This window comes from Cyrtonyx montezumae, unplaced genomic scaffold, assembly GCF_038088225.1.
Source record: "Cyrtonyx montezumae isolate F1298 unplaced genomic scaffold, pur_monq_1.0 scaffold_5, whole genome shotgun sequence".
Classification (NCBI taxonomy): Eukaryota; Metazoa; Chordata; class Aves; order Galliformes; family Odontophoridae; genus Cyrtonyx; species Cyrtonyx montezumae.
In genome coordinates, this window is record NW_027072056.1 from 17,170,971 (window position 1) to 17,186,719 (window position 15,749).

The 15,749-nt window shown below is 43.7% G+C and overlaps 1 protein-coding gene across 2 annotated transcripts in view; it reads left to right on the forward strand.

Moving 5' to 3' along the window:
• The first annotated feature begins 244 nt into the window (after window positions 1–244).
• TBL1XR1 (TBL1X/Y related 1) overlaps window positions 245–15,749 on the forward strand; it is an 84,899-nt gene continuing 69,394 nt past the window's right edge. For both annotated transcript variants that reach the window (XM_065748366.1, XM_065748367.1), the window contains exon 1: window positions 245–315. The gene's annotated coding sequence lies outside the window, so the exon portion shown is untranslated. The remainder of the gene's footprint in view (window positions 316–15,749) is intronic.

Below are 15,749 nucleotides of genomic sequence, written 5' to 3' on the forward strand. Positions count from 1 at the left end.
GTGGCTGCCGCGTCCCTTCCCCCTCCCCGCGCTGCTGGCCGCCCCTCCCCCACCGGGCCGCGTTTTGGGGTCTTTTCGTGGGGGGGATGCGGCGTTGGAGCGTTGGGGGTGAATTAAATAAAGGAGGCATGGCGAGGCGGGTGCTGGATCGCCTATTTTTAGCTCGATTTGTGTAAAGAGGAGCGCTCCCCTCCCCCCGCTCCCCTCCGCACATATTTACTTCTGGCGGAGGGGGAGGGGAAAGGGAGAAGAGAGAGAGAGGAAAAAAAAAAACACATAAAAAGGGGGAAAAAGGCATCGAGCGGAGCTGCGGAGGTACGGGGCCGAGAGGGCGGCGTGGGGGTCCGCAGGGCCTGACCGGGGGGGCGCGGGGGGCGGTCCGGGCCGCGGCTGCGGGGCCCCGGGAGGAAAGTTTGTGTCTGTCCGCGCCGCACGTGAGCGGTGCGGGACGTCGGGCGCGGAGGTCGCGGAGAAGTTTGTGGGGGAAAGTTGTGAGCGCTCCCCGGTGTGCTCGGCCGCCTCGTGCTCCCGTCGCTGTGAAGCAGCGGGGCTGACCACGCGACGTGGAGCTGCTCGGATCAGCCAGGTGCGATCCGGAGCGGCGGACCCGGGGGCACTGAGGGTGGATGGGACCCTTGGTTGTGCCCCGTGGGCTCTGCTGGGCGCTACCCCCGCTTTGTGGGGCGGTTGGGGGCCTTGGTTTGTGTCGAGGCCCAGTGCCGTGAGGTTGGGTTGGGGCCTTCTTTTGGGTGCGTTCGTGTGAGCGCTTCTTGCAGAGCACGTCTGGTTAAGGTTTGGTCCTGCGAACCCTCGTGTGCATCTTGGAACTTTGGTGAGACCGTGGAGGAGAGTGCGAGGGGTTCTTGCTGCTGGCCAGGGAGACGAGGAGCTGCCTTGTTGACGGGTTGTCCATAGGATGTGGGTGGTGTATCAAAGTAGCAAACTTTCTGTTTCTTGTAGCCATTTCTTTTGCTTTTCCTGTGGCTCAGGCCCAGTGGAATAGCAGTGCGCTCTGTTATCTTCCTGGAGTCACCTGAGACCATGTACTGTCACCATTGTTGGTTTTCTTGGGGAACATGGAGTTGGCTCCATAAAAACAAGGGCAGTGTGGTACTGTGCCTTGGGAACATGACGTTGGAGAGCACTTGGAAACATCCACTCACCCATCTGTGGGGGTGGGAATGTAATGTGTTTGGAAGGAGTTGGGGTTGGCTTTTTTCTGGGGCTGTGTGGAAGTTTGACTTTTTTTTTTGTGTTCATATAAATGTGGACAGCCGTAACGTGTGTTCATAGCATAGAGAATGCAATAATTACAGTTAGATTCTGTTGCTTGAGCTTTTTTCCCCTTCAAACAGGTAGTGATGCTCTTTTTTTTTTTTAATATAGGTACTTTCAGTTTTACTCTCTATGGTAATTATTGATGTTTGTGCAGTGCTTTGAAGTTGTAAGGCGTCATGTAAGTGCTAAGTACCCAGGAACAGCACTTGAGAGTTCTGTTCCTATCATGAAAGAGTTTGATGCTAAAAAGTGCAACAACCCTAAGCATAAAGAGGCTCTGGATGGATTAAGGGAAGTGGTCAAATTTGCTTATAATGTTGTTTTCAAGTAATATTTTTTAGTTAGGAAGAATGGATCCAAACAGCGCAACGCAAATGGAGTTATTTTACCTAACTTGATTCTGGATGCAGAATTTAATTTAACATGGACTTCACGTTCGAGTCAGAATGTGTTTGCTGTTAGAAATTTTGTAGTGGCAATAAAGACCCACATCCTACAAGGATATAATTGTGCAGAAGTCAGGAAGTCCTGTAAAGAAACACACACAACTTCATGCACATCAGTAGTCTAGCTCGGCTGAATGAGCTCCACAGATGTCTGTTGAGTCGCACACAGATGAGTGTGTTTTGCATTAGTGACAGGCAGTAGGATGTGTCTCTTTCTTGACACTGATTTTTTTTTTTTGTATCAAAGTGCTATTCAGCATTCTGGGAGGCCAAGGCACAGCAGCTTTCCTCAGTAGCCCTTTCCATGTGGAGCCCCACTCTGTGTCTCCTTGGTTGGCTCTCACGTCCGCCCCATGGCCCTTGGCCATTTGGGGTCATGGTGCTGTGAGCTCTGTGACTTTGCTGGAGGAGACTTCTGGTGTTGAGTGAGATGGGAGGAAGCAGAAATGCTGAAATGTGTCGTATGGAGGTACCACTGAGCTCTACCAATGTTCATTCTGTTTAAATGGAGGGTTGTGATTCTTGCCCTATGTAGTGACCACCCTTAGCATGTGTTTACGTGTGTGCATGTAGCACAGACTTCAGTAATGTGTGAGTTTAAGGCTGTAACCCGTAACCATCTGCTCATGCAAGTAGTGGGTTGGGAGAGAAGTGAAAGCATGTGTACACAGCACGCCCGTGTAGGGCTCCTGCAAGAAGGGACAAATAGGAGAGCAGGCTTTCTGCGTGCTCATCTTCTTAATGTAAGTTTAAATATTTGTGTTAGGTGAAGAAATGTCTGAAGCTTCCTGTTAGGAAACATGATTGACAGCTCTTTTCAGTGTATTTGCTTTGCATTGCAGCATTAATATTGTGCCTTCAAATTAACAAGTGTTGAAGAAATTATTCCTACACTCTTGCCATTGATGGAGGTATTCTTGCCCCCAACGTGTGCAGCTTTCTAAGTGCTGTGGTCTGAGATGGTCTTAATTTCTGTAAAGTAGCTTAATGAGAAGAGTGACTTTGCTAGGAAAGAGTTCATCTAGTGATACCAAACAGAGTGGATGGAGACCGCCTTATTCATCTCATAATTGGTTTCCTCCAAGATAAAGTATGACAGTGAAATAAGGAATAAGAATTATCTTTTGCAGATGAAACTGTAGGAGAATATATTGACTCCATTTTATTTTTTTTTTCCTTTTAATTTAGCAAAATTGAATTAGCTGACTTGAGGTAAGAAGCAGTGAGATCACGGCAGCGTGGCTGTCATTTCAGGAGAGTTGGTGGGTTGAGTATAGAAGTGTGGAAGCCCGGGGGGGAAATCACTGCTGGTTTGTGTGGGAACTAAGAGCTGTGTTCTCGTTAGGGTTCTGCCTTGCTCTGCCTTGTCCATAACAGGAAGGCCCTTTCCATTCTTATGAAAACAAGGCTGAATTGGTTTATACAAAACGCTGTGAAGTTTTAATGGCCATGTCTGAACGAGGAGTTGAGCGTTCCTTTGTTTCTGAAAGACCTGTAGAACTGTATTTTAACATGTGCCACGTTGGTTCTGTTACGTCCTCTGGTCTCGCCTTTTTATACCATGAAGGTGCCTTAAAAACCTCTTCCTTGATAACAAACAAGTGGTCATCCGAAGTGGAAGCTGGTGTGGCTGAATGGGAAAAAGCCTGCAGTGCAGCTGAGCCTGGGGAGCTGCTTGCTGAAAAGACTTCTGAGATACATTCTAATCTTAGAAATAGTGAGAAAAGTGCTTGGTGGATTGGCATTACTTTCTGTTCCAGAAGAGTGCCGTGTGCCTTCGTGGTTCGGTGCCTGCTAGGGGCCCTTCCGCATGTGTAAAGTAGGAGACTGATATGCTTGTGTTCAGAGATGCTGAGTCCCCACAGTTGTGTTTTGTGTTGGCAGTCGCTGTGTGTGCTCAGCATCTCGTAACATCAAGTCTCATGCATGGCTTGCTGGCTTTTACAAAGTCCTGTTAGGGTGTAATTTCTGTTTCTGGGAGTTGCATTGGTAAAGGCTGTGTTGTGTGCTCTGGCTTGTGTTTATTGTTGTAATTCTTAAGGCTCCATGTTGCAAAGAAGCGATCATGTTTATTTGTATAATCCAGCATCAAAAAAAAATCAGAATTACGTGAAGGAAAAACATCTTTCTGCTCTTTATGCTCTTGGAGATACGTCTCAGCCTCTCTTCAGGGCATGCATTGCAGACTCTCCACATCCCGTGCTCTGTACAGATCTGCACACAGTGTTATTTTGGACTCCTGTAACCCGTTGCTGGGCTGGGAGGAGGATTGAGTCGCTCCCCTGGTTTTGTGTGAGCCTGCCATTGAACCAGCTGGTGTCCTCCTGCAGGTTTTGTGAATTGGGATCGTGTGACATCTTCTGTTGTAGCAGCACTCAGGAGAGCCTTCTGTGCGGTCCACTTGTGGAACATTTTTCCAAGGTTGTGAGTTACAGGTCAGATATTTACTATTTATGAATACGTGGTGCCAAAACCACAGAAATTGTCAAGGTTTGGAGCCCCAGATAGAAGCTGTCCCTGAAGTTGCATCCCTTTGACATCTGCTGTGTTAAAAGTTCAGGCCCATGTGACCTCTCGCCAAGCTCAGAGCTGGAAACTCTGACGGCAGGCACACGTGGGGTGGATTCCAGTCCCCTGGTGGTTCCCTGAGAGTACTGGGCAAAGACGGAGCACTTTGATTCCTAGAAGTCCTCTAGGCTGACTGAGGGAACAGCAGTGAGTTGTGTGTGTCTTCTGTGGGGAAGTTTAGGCAGACTGATAGATGCTCGAGTGTCAGCGTGACTTCTGAAAATACATTTTTGCCTTGAAAAAGAATAATAGAAATATTAAATATTTTCCGTTTGTCATTGGTAATGGTCTAACCTGCAGTTCTGTTGGGACAAACGAGAGTTGTTGCCATTAGTTTCAGTGGTTGGCAGCATTAAGTGTGGTTGAAAATGTTACATTGAAATACCAATTGATTTTTTAACTGAACTGAGCCTGTTTGCTGACCCCCTCCCCCTCTTTCTGGGTCTGCTGAGCTCACAGGAATGATGACAACTTTGCCTCTTTTAGATCAAGTCTAAATTTGTAGGAAAAAATAGTTTTGCTATTGCGTGGACCTATGGGGGAAATAACAAGAGATCTGGGTCAAAAAAGTAGGGCATGCAAGATATAGAAGCTGTTGGAGTGCGTTTATTTGTCCTGTATTAGGTTAAAGGAAGTGTTGGTGCTTTCGGTTTGGCAGTGTGTCCTTCACTGCCGTGTGCTGCGAAGGGAACACAACTGTTAAACAGTGAGTGGCCGCTAATGTTTGTACGGATGTCAGCATTCCTCTCCAGCGCAGAATTTTTTGCCTGGATGTTAACACAAACATGCACTCCTAAAATACAAACTATTAGCGATATATTTTAATTTCCTAACGTGCCTTCTGTGAAAATATGGAGTTTTGCCACGGTGTCTGTGAATCTGTAACGTATTTACTCCGGAGCTGTGCTTGTTCAGATTTAATACTTTGTAGTGTGCTTTCAAAGCAAAGTTAGCACTGATGCGGATGGAGGAAAAGGAAGGAAGATGTCAGAGTCTGTTAACAAACACAGGTTGTGTAGCAACAGGTAAGCTGTGCCCATGGCTGGTGCAGCAGACGTGGGGCACACAGGAGCGGGGCCTGTGCTCTCTCTGTGGTGTGTTTTGCTGATGCAGATGTGGAGTCTGATTTTCTTTTTTTTCACCATGTTTCAAACTGAATTTCTTCAGTCTGCCGTGATCTTGCTTAAACTGAATTTCTAACACTGTGTGAGATGAGAAAATGTAGAAATACAAAACTTCCGTGTGTTAAATTGCAATTAGAGAAGAAAGCTGGAGTGAAACAGCCTGCTAAGCAGTTCTGGTGAGCTTGATCTGATAGCAGAAACGGATATCTAAATGTAGCTGATTAATGTAAACCAACTCTTTTTTTTTAACAGCTTTCATCGTTGTAGTAAATACTTGTCTCAAGTGGTTGAGTTGTAAGGAAAATGCTTTGTATGTCTGTTGCTGTCTTCCACGGCAAATTCTGAATGGCCTTTGATTACATTAGAAATATCAATGTGTTTATCACTGTTGGCAGAGGCCATGGCAGTCAGTTCCTCTGCTGTCTGCGCATGCAGGGTTATTTTGATACGGGTTATTTGTTTCTGGTTCATCGAGGGCCTCTGTAAGATTCTGCCTTACAGTATGTTTAGTACAAATTGCATTAGAGGTGGAGTTGTAAGAGTGCTTTGTCAGATCCCTCCTTGGCTGATTGTTGGGTGCCTGGGTAGCCAGGTATACGTTGCTTTCTGGTGGAACAGATGAGCATTGCTTATCCTAGAAGTGATCCTTCTGCTTTCTGTGGGTGCCAGGCTGGGGGTCCCTGTCACCTTATCCCCACGTAGGTTCAACCACGGTGTTCTGCTGAGACGGGCATGGGCATGGCTGGGTTTGTAACCATCCTCTTTGTGTGGACAGAAACACTGACGACAGTTAAGTTGAGTGAGGGTTCAAAGGAGTTTTGAGATAGCCAGCGGGATGTTGCAGCTAATTGGTTGGCACTGTTATTGACTTGCTACGAGAAGCTCTGTGGGTATGGGAAGTGTTGGCCTTTAACCAGGAGTGTTTCCATCACACAGACTGAGGCTTTCTGTTCAGATACGCTACCAGGATTGCTGGTGTCAGTGCTTGTGTTATGTTGGACCTTGCTAAGGAGCAGCAGAAAGCTGCATTTATTGTGTCAAATGTGCAGAACCTTGTTGGTGTGCGCATCTGTTCACGTGCTCCCTCCTTTCCCTGCTGCTGTGTGTAACTGTCTGCTCCTGGGATGGAGCTTTCCAAGTGAAAGGAAAGAAATGCTGTGTTTTCAAAAAAAAAAAAAAAAGCAAAACAAAAAACAAACACGTTTTCAGTGATCAAATTAATTAGATTTCATTTGCATTATGTTACTATAAATGGTGAAAGTTTGGAGCTGTAATGCACGTCCACATGCCCATGGCTGTCTGCTTCTATTTGTTAGCTCAGAAGAATAGGAGAGTGCTGTTGGGGCTACTGCTGTTGTGTATCATTAAAGGAGCCCTGTGTGCTAATTAACAGAGTGGTGCAGGGCTGTGCTGCTCTCCCCTCATGAAGATGGTCCCCTTCCTGCAGACTGCTGTCATGGGGTTCTGTCTCAGGCACTGCACTTCGCATCATTTCATTGTAATCCTTCCCCAAGTCTTCATTTGTTTTTCTAATCTCCCCTTTTTGTTTAATTTCCTTCTTTTCTTTCTCTACTCCTGTGGTTTTTGGACTACTCTTTCACCTTCTCCCTTTCTGTTCTTCAGCCAGTGCTTTGCACCACTTGCCCCTTTCTCTCGTGACCTTTGTTTCTCTCCCTTTTTCTCTGCATATCTCCCACCTTCATTCAGCTGAATGTGTACAGAGGAGCTGCTGCTGCTGCTCCTGCACACGGTGGCTGTGCCATGAGGAGCTCCAGCTGATGCTGGCAGCGGGGCCACGTGCACGGGAGAGGAGATGGGGCCGGCAGGGCTTGGCAGTGCTTTTAATTGATAAAAATAATCCTGGCTTCCCACATAAAGCATCGATCCAAGGCTTGCTCAAGTCAAAGGGAGGCTTTAGAGGTGGTTGGCATGGGTGTTCAGTGGGAGCTCAAGAAGCTGAAGAAGTTTGAATGGAAAGCTCAGTGCGCTGCGAGGTGAGCTTTGTGAAATAAAGGATTTCATGCTATGAATTTTACTGGCATTGTGACTTGAAATGAACAAAAACAAAGTCGTGATGAAATCAGTCACGGCCTTATCTTATTGTGTTTATTGTGGGTAGTGTTGACAAGTCACATGCCCCATTGTTCGAGGTGAACAAATATAGCTTTGATAGTGCAAGCTGATACGTGCGGACAGCCGCCTTTGTCCTGTGCTGCACAGATGAGTTTGCAGAATTGTGACTTCAGAGCTGAATGCTCATCTTTGAAGAATTCATGTTTTAAATAAATCCAGAAACAGCCGAATATGTGTAATACTCTTTTGCTTGATACTTAAACTCCTTTTTTATTTATTAGCTTTTGCAAAACTTAAGAGGTTAATGTATCATAAGCTTTCTTGCCCTTGCTGCGCTGTAGGACCTATAGATGATGGCACATACGTGCTTGGGCTGGAAGAATGCAGGGCGTGCATCTGAGTGTGCATGAAACAGATCTGCTCTTGCAACTCGTGCACATCCCTTACTCTGAAAATGGTGGCACTTGGTCACAGTGAACCTCATCTCTACTGAAGCCAACGGATCATGGATCATTCTGAATTGCTTCTACTGTTGAATTCCTATAATCAGGAATCTAATCAGGAATCTAGTGTGACGAGAATATATGCAATACAGACTTGCTGCAGGAGCAAACTTAGCTGTAAATGTAATCATCCAGCGTTATATGGGGGTGAATCCTGTTGAAATTGCCCAGGGGTGATCAGAAAGATTAGTTTGTCTACAACAGTTTCTTTGTTGTTTTTAGCACGTGTTTATAACGACAGTGTAGCTCGTTGTGCAGTGTTTTTAATTCTTAGAGTGTGCTTGTTTGTTTTTCTTGCTGTTAGCTTGTGGTCTCGCTTGTGATAGTCTTTTTTTTTTTTTCTCTTCAGATTCTGGTCTTCCCACTGTATTTCATACAAAAAGCATTCACCAGAATGGTACTCCTGGTGTTATGGAGGCTTTTTTTTTTTATTTTAAATTGATGTAAATAGTGTCATGGTCTTTGTGAGATGGTTACAGTTCCACTTGGCCTGCTCTTCCTTAATAACGTACCACAGTGGCTGTTGCTGAATTTGGGAAATGCCATCGGTTTGGGAATAGTACTCAAAGTTGTCTCCAGGTTCTTTTTGCTATTGTAAAACTTACTTCTGTATCTTTCTTATTTTCACTGTATCTCCACGCTGAGAAGTATCTGTTGCTTAATTTAAAAAGAAAATCCTGCTAGCACTGTAATAAATCCCTTAAACGTTGCAAGAAAGCATTTATAGTTGCTGTGTAACGTGGCTTGAAGTTAAAAAAGTGAATTTACAGTGTGCTCACATTTTTTTTTGGAACGACTCCAGAATGAAAGTGTCTATTCCTTGTTAGTGTAATAATTTTAGCAGATATAACTGTTGCTGTGGTTTTAATTGTTAAAAATTAAAAAAACAACCAAGCTTTCAGATGTGATCCTTGGATATTTTTAAAAGAGCTGGGTGAACTCCTTTCCTTGGTGAACCATTTTCTGGTATTCTGAGGCAGTCAGAGTGTTCTTTGTAAGACATACATTATCACTCTATTTAAGTCGATTCAGGTTCTCTGGAAGTGATCCAACCTCCAGGAAAGAAAAATATTAGTGTGTGTGGTGAGGGAAAGGGTTTCCCTTTATTTCGGAATTTGCTTGTCATGTTTTGCAAGTAAGCCATTTGCAGATGCATTAAGGCTCTGTGAAGCTCATTTTGGGGGCTGACAGTTTTCCAGTGTCGGTTTGAGTGGAAAGATTTACATTAAATGTTTCAGACTTTTTGTTTTAAATAGCCAGGGATATGTGCGTTTGTTAAGTTGCAATTTGAGTGCTGCTGTTTCAGGAGAATGGGAAAGCAAACTGTTTAAAACGATGACAACAGGAGGTAGTATTTTTTTTTTTTAATTCTCTATATCCAAACATTTGTCCAAATGCCTGAAATACTCTGATGCATCTTTAAAATAGTTGAAGTTTGGGTAAAGTGGCCTTTGTTTGGTGGACTGAAGTATTGGCAGTGTGTTGTTCTTTGGCTCATGCAGTTTTGCTCTCCTTGAACACTGCTTTTTGTTTTAGCTCTGAGCTCCAGCAAAGCACTGTTCTGGCACATGAAGCTGCTCCCAGGGAAGCTGGGGAGCACTGATGCTGCACCTACAGCTGTACCAATGTGCAAGGTTAAATGGAAAGGGTGTGTGTGTGTGGCATGGAGCAGCACTCCATGGGGACCTCCAGTATACCGTGCTCACCTTGAAGCTCCTCTGCCTTCCAGCAGCCATCTAAATGTATTATGACTTCAAGGGTTTATTTTGGGGGTTGGGTTGCAGCTTTCTAGGCTTGGCTGATGTCTGAAGGCCCTCGGTCGCATGTTCACCAAAACAAGTGGCCCTCTGGTTTTTATATAAGGACAGCTGGGCTTTGGCGGAACGCTGCTGTTGGGTACATGTATGCTTTTTAGTGCTGGACAAGTGGAGCTCCTAGCAGTGGGACTTGGAAGTCTGCAGCCCAGATACCAAGGGCTGAGGCAAAGGTGCAGTGAGGATGGGCCCTGTAATGGTGGACTCCCTTCTCCAGACAGCTGGAGCTGAAGAGCTGAGCACGATGCTGTTCTGGCATTGCAGGTTGAGGCCTTCCTTCCTGGCTCCCCTCCTGCCACAGTTGCCAAGCAGGGTGGTTTTCTTGCACCTTTCCAAAGCTCTTCTCTCAGTGCTGGTTGGGACTGAATGCCATCCCTGCTCCTAGTCACTGTGATCATCGGGCTGCGGTTTAGGAATTATTTTTTTCGTATTGATACACATTCTGGATTATTTTCCTAAAATACTTGATTTAGACTTCTGAAAACTTAGTGACTGAAAATCTCAGCTGGTTTTATTTGGAACTCTTTCTTCCTCAGGCAGAAATCAGACCTGGAAATGTATTCCTCTGAAGTTGGTGAGGGAGAAGCACTCTGGTAGCATTGCTGAGTTGTTGAGATCAGCTCTGAATTGCCAGATAGTGTAATTTTCTTCTAAGAAGAGTCTTCCCCCCACCCTCCCCAGCAAGCCCTAAAGTGTTCTTTGTGTGAGTGTACTATATGATCTCTAATTATATGATCACATACCATTCTGCAAATAGTGCAGTGTAATAGCATAGAATTATTTCCAGGATCTTGTAGAGGACTATTCAGCAGTCTGCCTTAAGCCCTTGTCTTGCAGGCTGGTTTCTGTAAATCAACTTCTCCTCCTCCCAGAAGCAGTGTTTACTGCAGCTCTGTGTCAGAGCTGGGTTCAGAGCTCGTTACAGAATCTGGGCTTGGGATGTCATTTTTGAAAGTTGCCATTTAACTGCTCTTATACAACATATGCATATTAAGTGGGATAGCAGAATAACAGTGAAATTGCTCACCTAGGTCTGCAGATGAATTACCATAATTAACTGCTTCTTCCCATGAATTGCACCTAACGAGGGCTGTGCTGTTGGCTGAAAATAAATTGCATAATGCATTACTGTTGACTAAATTATTTACATACCTTAGAGTGGAGATGGTATAAGAAGTCTGCAAAATAAGTACTGGACCATTATGAAAATGAAATGGGGAATAAAAAGAAGAATCACGAAGAGAACATGGTGCAGCCTGCGTTCTCCTGGGTTAATGAAGAGTATTGTATTTGGTTTGCAAGTGTGTGATTTCATATTTATGCAATGCCATGTGATAAATCCGTAATGGATGCATGCAGAAAGCAGAGTTAGAGCTGTGCCTCCAACCTTGGGCCTAGTCCTAGGAGGAGTGTATCTGTGTGGTTATGGTTTGCATCTGTTTAGTTACTTTTTGTTGCTTAACTATGATCGCAAAATATGCCAAGTCAAAAAAGCCCAAGTGGGTAAATAAATTAAAAACAAGCTGTACAAGTTAGTAAATGCTCGCTGTTCTGTGCGTACATGCGAAACGTCCTTTGTGTTACTGTTCTGTGCTGTGAGGCATTCAGGGATTTCTAGTGCGTGTGCGTGGCCTGGTTTTTATAACGTCATCACCATTAGCCAAGAGTGACTTTAAAGCACAATATTTGCATATGTAGGCAACGCAGAATCCTTTAAGAGCCTATTTATGGCTATTTATTGTAAAAGGTGGTTTGTGCAGAAGCGTCCTTTCCTGGATGGACACATTTATTTCATTTTCTCAGAGTCTGGAATGTTTTGGAGTACCTTGTTGCACTTCCCAGTGGTACATGGTTCACACTACTGCACATACAATAAATACAGCAGAGGAGAAGACTGGTCAGTTTTTCTCTTATTAGTTTGCATTTCTGATTTCTTCCCACCCCAGGGTATATTCTAGAGCGTGCATTCCGAGCTCAGAGCTCTGATGTTCTGTAGGTGAATGCACAGGAGATGGGAGTGCACACAGCTGCTGACAGTGTCCTGTCTGGGATGAGGAGCGCTCATTCCAGTGATGTGTAACCGTGTTCAGATCAGTTTGGCCTTTTGGTTGGGTGGAATTTATTGTATGTCACCGAAGAGAAATGTTTTGAAACGAAGGGAGAAAGTAGGGAAAAAAATTATGAATGCTTACAGAAGATGCGAGGCTGTGAGAACCTGTTATGAGTAGAAGGGCAAGGCTTTCTATTTAGGGTATAATTATGGTATGGAGTAATTGTGAAGTAGCAGATGAGAGAATGTTCTGCTTTGTAACGTAGGCTGCTGAGTCCCAGCTGAGCAAGGATGGAATTCATCTTGGCTAACGTCTGCTTGTTTCTTGAATTCATTTAGAGAAAGGCATGAAATCTGAATATGTTTACCTCAATCAATCCTTTGTATTCAAAAAAATGTATTTTATTTTCTTAGATTAAAAAATCTAAGGATACCTTTGCAAGCTGCTGGCTCCTTAATTAATCATATGATAAATACAGTTAAATTGAAATGACTTCCACAGGAAGTTGGCTGTCTGCCCGGACATCTGACGTCATGGAGGAAGCACACGCTCAGTCTTGGACAAATGGTTTTGACACAGTACTGGGAAAGTCACTGTGGCTGAGTTCTTCAGGTTTGTGTGGAAGCAAGCTCCAGAGCCTAAATCCCCCCGCCTCATTCCTACCTAGGCATCTCTCTTTCCTTGGATGCCTTTCTTTGTATGTTTGAGTAGCCCTGCTGCCTGCAGATGTGAGGAGGGGAAGGCCAACCCTGAATCATTAGAGTTCCTTCTTATGTAATGAGAAGTTTCCATTCAGCCTTCTAGATTCTTGTTACGTGGTGCATAAATTGGAGTAAGGACTTGGCTATGGCCAGAATAATTCTTGGTAAACTGATAGGAAGAATGATGCCTCATTAAAAAGAATGTATTGTGCCAATACAAAAATCATGTTTATTTCCAGTTCTAGAGTTGTATAAATATAGACACTAGACATATGCTGAGTATTGCTTTAGTAGAAATACTGAAATTGCTTTTACTCTAGTTAATAAATCCTTGATTTAGGAAGGAAAGTAATGGAGTGATGGGTAGAAGCAAGACAAATGAAATGAGCAGTAGAAATCAAATGGTGTGAGAGTTGTCTGGATATATTTTCACAAGAAGGCAATTGCATAATATTACTCAATAAATTTGGCTTTTATCTACTTAGGCTTGTTTTAAGGGCATGACAGAATAAACACAACCGCTGAAATCCTTGCATCAGGCAACTAATTATGCTTTTCCTTTTCTTTAAGTGAACGTAGGAGTGGTGAACGTATATTGGATTGGCAGCAGTGAGAGCTGTGTCTGCGAATAAATGCTGTCTGGAGTGCAGAGCTTGCTGTACCATTGGGCCAATTGGAGGGGTAGTCCAAATTATAAAAGGCTTTTCTGTCTTCAATTTCCTATACCCCTGCAGAATTTGTTCTTTAAAGACAGTCACTGCTTATAATACAATGTCTTTTTTTACTGCTATTTTCTGAAACAGTAAATCCATCTCAGTAAAATTCGCCATAGCAAAACATCAAACCCGTAAAATAATGCTGCACAGTTTTCCATTCAAACTCCTCCTTGCTGCTTGAGCGCATAATTATCGATTACAACAGCAGTAATGTTTGCTCAACACCTGGAGCTTCTCACTAGCATCAACTTTTCTCAATAAAAAAGCATTCTTCATTCACTGCCAGTTTAACAGCCAGCTCCTCCAGCCCGTTCCCAACTGTTTCAGTTTTATCCAGGTCTGACAGCAAAACCAGGTTCTTGTGGCACATCCATTTGTTTCCACATTCTCACCCCAGTGTACGTCCCATTTATTTTATTATTGTTTTAAGGGACTGTTAGAAAGGTTATAATAAAGTTCTGTGGTGGGTGGCTTAAGCAAGAGGAACAGGGAAGGATTTTTATCATTTTAGCTTCATTATATATATATTTTTCTTAAGACATATTAATATACGTATCCTGAAGTATAAAAATTGGAACATTTTGAGTGCTGTCCAGACCCAGCAGAAAACTTGTTGACTTTCTGTCTGTGGTTGGAATATGTATTTTGATGCTCTGGAGATACAGATGCAGAGTATGTGTGAGTGAAGTAGTTTCATTCTGGTATTAGTGAACTGGTTTGATTGCTGGAATGGGACAGCATGGAAAGGCCAATGGGCTTCATTACTAATGGGATGGTTTTTATTTTATGGTTCGTTATACTGACATAATTAATTCACAGGAAAATTCCTATAAAATTGTGTTTTTGAAGTATTTATTTTATATTGTATAGAACATCCCAGCTGTTACGATAGGCATGCAGATAATTGAAACAAATGATATGCAAACAATTATTTAAATACTGTGCAATTAGCACGGCAGGATGCCATCAGCCTGCTGGGGTGGGGTGCAGCCCATGGCTGTGACTGTATGGCCGGGGCTCTGCCTCCTCATGTTTCCTCATAGTTCCATGTCTGCTGGGGCTCAGACAGGTGTCTTGTCCCCATCTGATCTTAGTCACCCTACATGTATTGAAGTGTTCATCTGTCTGTGGCTCGGAATAATCTGTCTTTTAAAATCAGACTTCACTAATGAAAATATGTGGTTCGTGGAGGGGAAGGGACTTCTGTTTTCATTTATCACTCGTTGTGATGAGATGTACTTCATGGCTTGAGAGGTCCCATCTTGAATTGACTTCCTCGTGTCTCAAGTTTGTTCTGACAGCATGGTTGGCTTTGATCCCAGCCTTTACTGGGAGAAAATCTTGTGGTATGGGTAGCCTGTGGACAGATCTGATAAGAGGCAGTTTCTTATGTGTTGTGAACAGGTCAGGCTGGAACTGACGGAAAAACAAGTTGACAGATTTTAAGCAGGGAAACACTAGGTATCACTGAAGGTAAAAACTCATAGGGAGAGTTGGACTTGCCTTGGGAGTGTGTCTGGTGTGAGAAATTACTGAAGAAGTTACTGCTGCAGGATGTGCAAAGCGTTTAACGTCATACCAAGATGTATTTGAGTGCCTTCTGTATCTTCTCACTACACCACAATTATGGAAAATATTTGTTCTGCTTCTGCACTGCAGTGTGTATGGATGTTTAATAACCAGGTTCAGGATTTTTAGCTGAGGATGGTCAAGGCCTTGAACGGTCCAAGGCCTGAGTCACACGCAGCATGTGTGGTTTTGGAGTAGGAAGGGAAAGGTCTGTTTGCTTACGATGAGCTTGCTTGAGAAGAACACTTTTCAATGGAAGATTATGAAGAGCTAGGGAAATGCTCGTTTCAGTTAGCTTATCAAATTAACTTCCAGATGACATTGAGTAATATGGGTATACAGGGCATAGAGTAGTTTCACTTCTAATTGTAGACTAGTTGATTTTTGAAGAGTGGTCATCCACATCTGAGAGCTAGTTTGTACAATTGGTTGCCTCTTTATCAGTCTCAGCTGGTCTCTAAGGCTAAGTTGTTCTTGGTGGTATGTGTGTCTGGAGTATGTTCGGGAGGCAGAACATACAGTTTGATATTTTGGAGGCTTTTTGCTATCCCCATACATACTGAGTTGGAGGAAACAGTCAAATTTTGAGGGAAGAAAGGAAACCTCGTTAGAAAATAACGTGTTGCATTATTCAGCAGTCGCCTCTAACCAACTAAGTAGTAGTATTGATGGTTGCAGTACCACACTTCAATTTATCTGAAATTAAAGTAAGCGCGTGTGGCAGAGAATTTCTGGAGCTTTGTGATTGATACATATATTTATCACAGTCTTTTTTTCATTTGTGCCTGCTTTCAGACCAAGGCACATGACGCTAGCAATCCTTCTCCAAACGTGTGGTCAGAGCTGTGCTGATGCACGTTGCTTTTAGTAGTGCTCCCCTAAGAAGTGAGGAACAAGTTGTGTGGA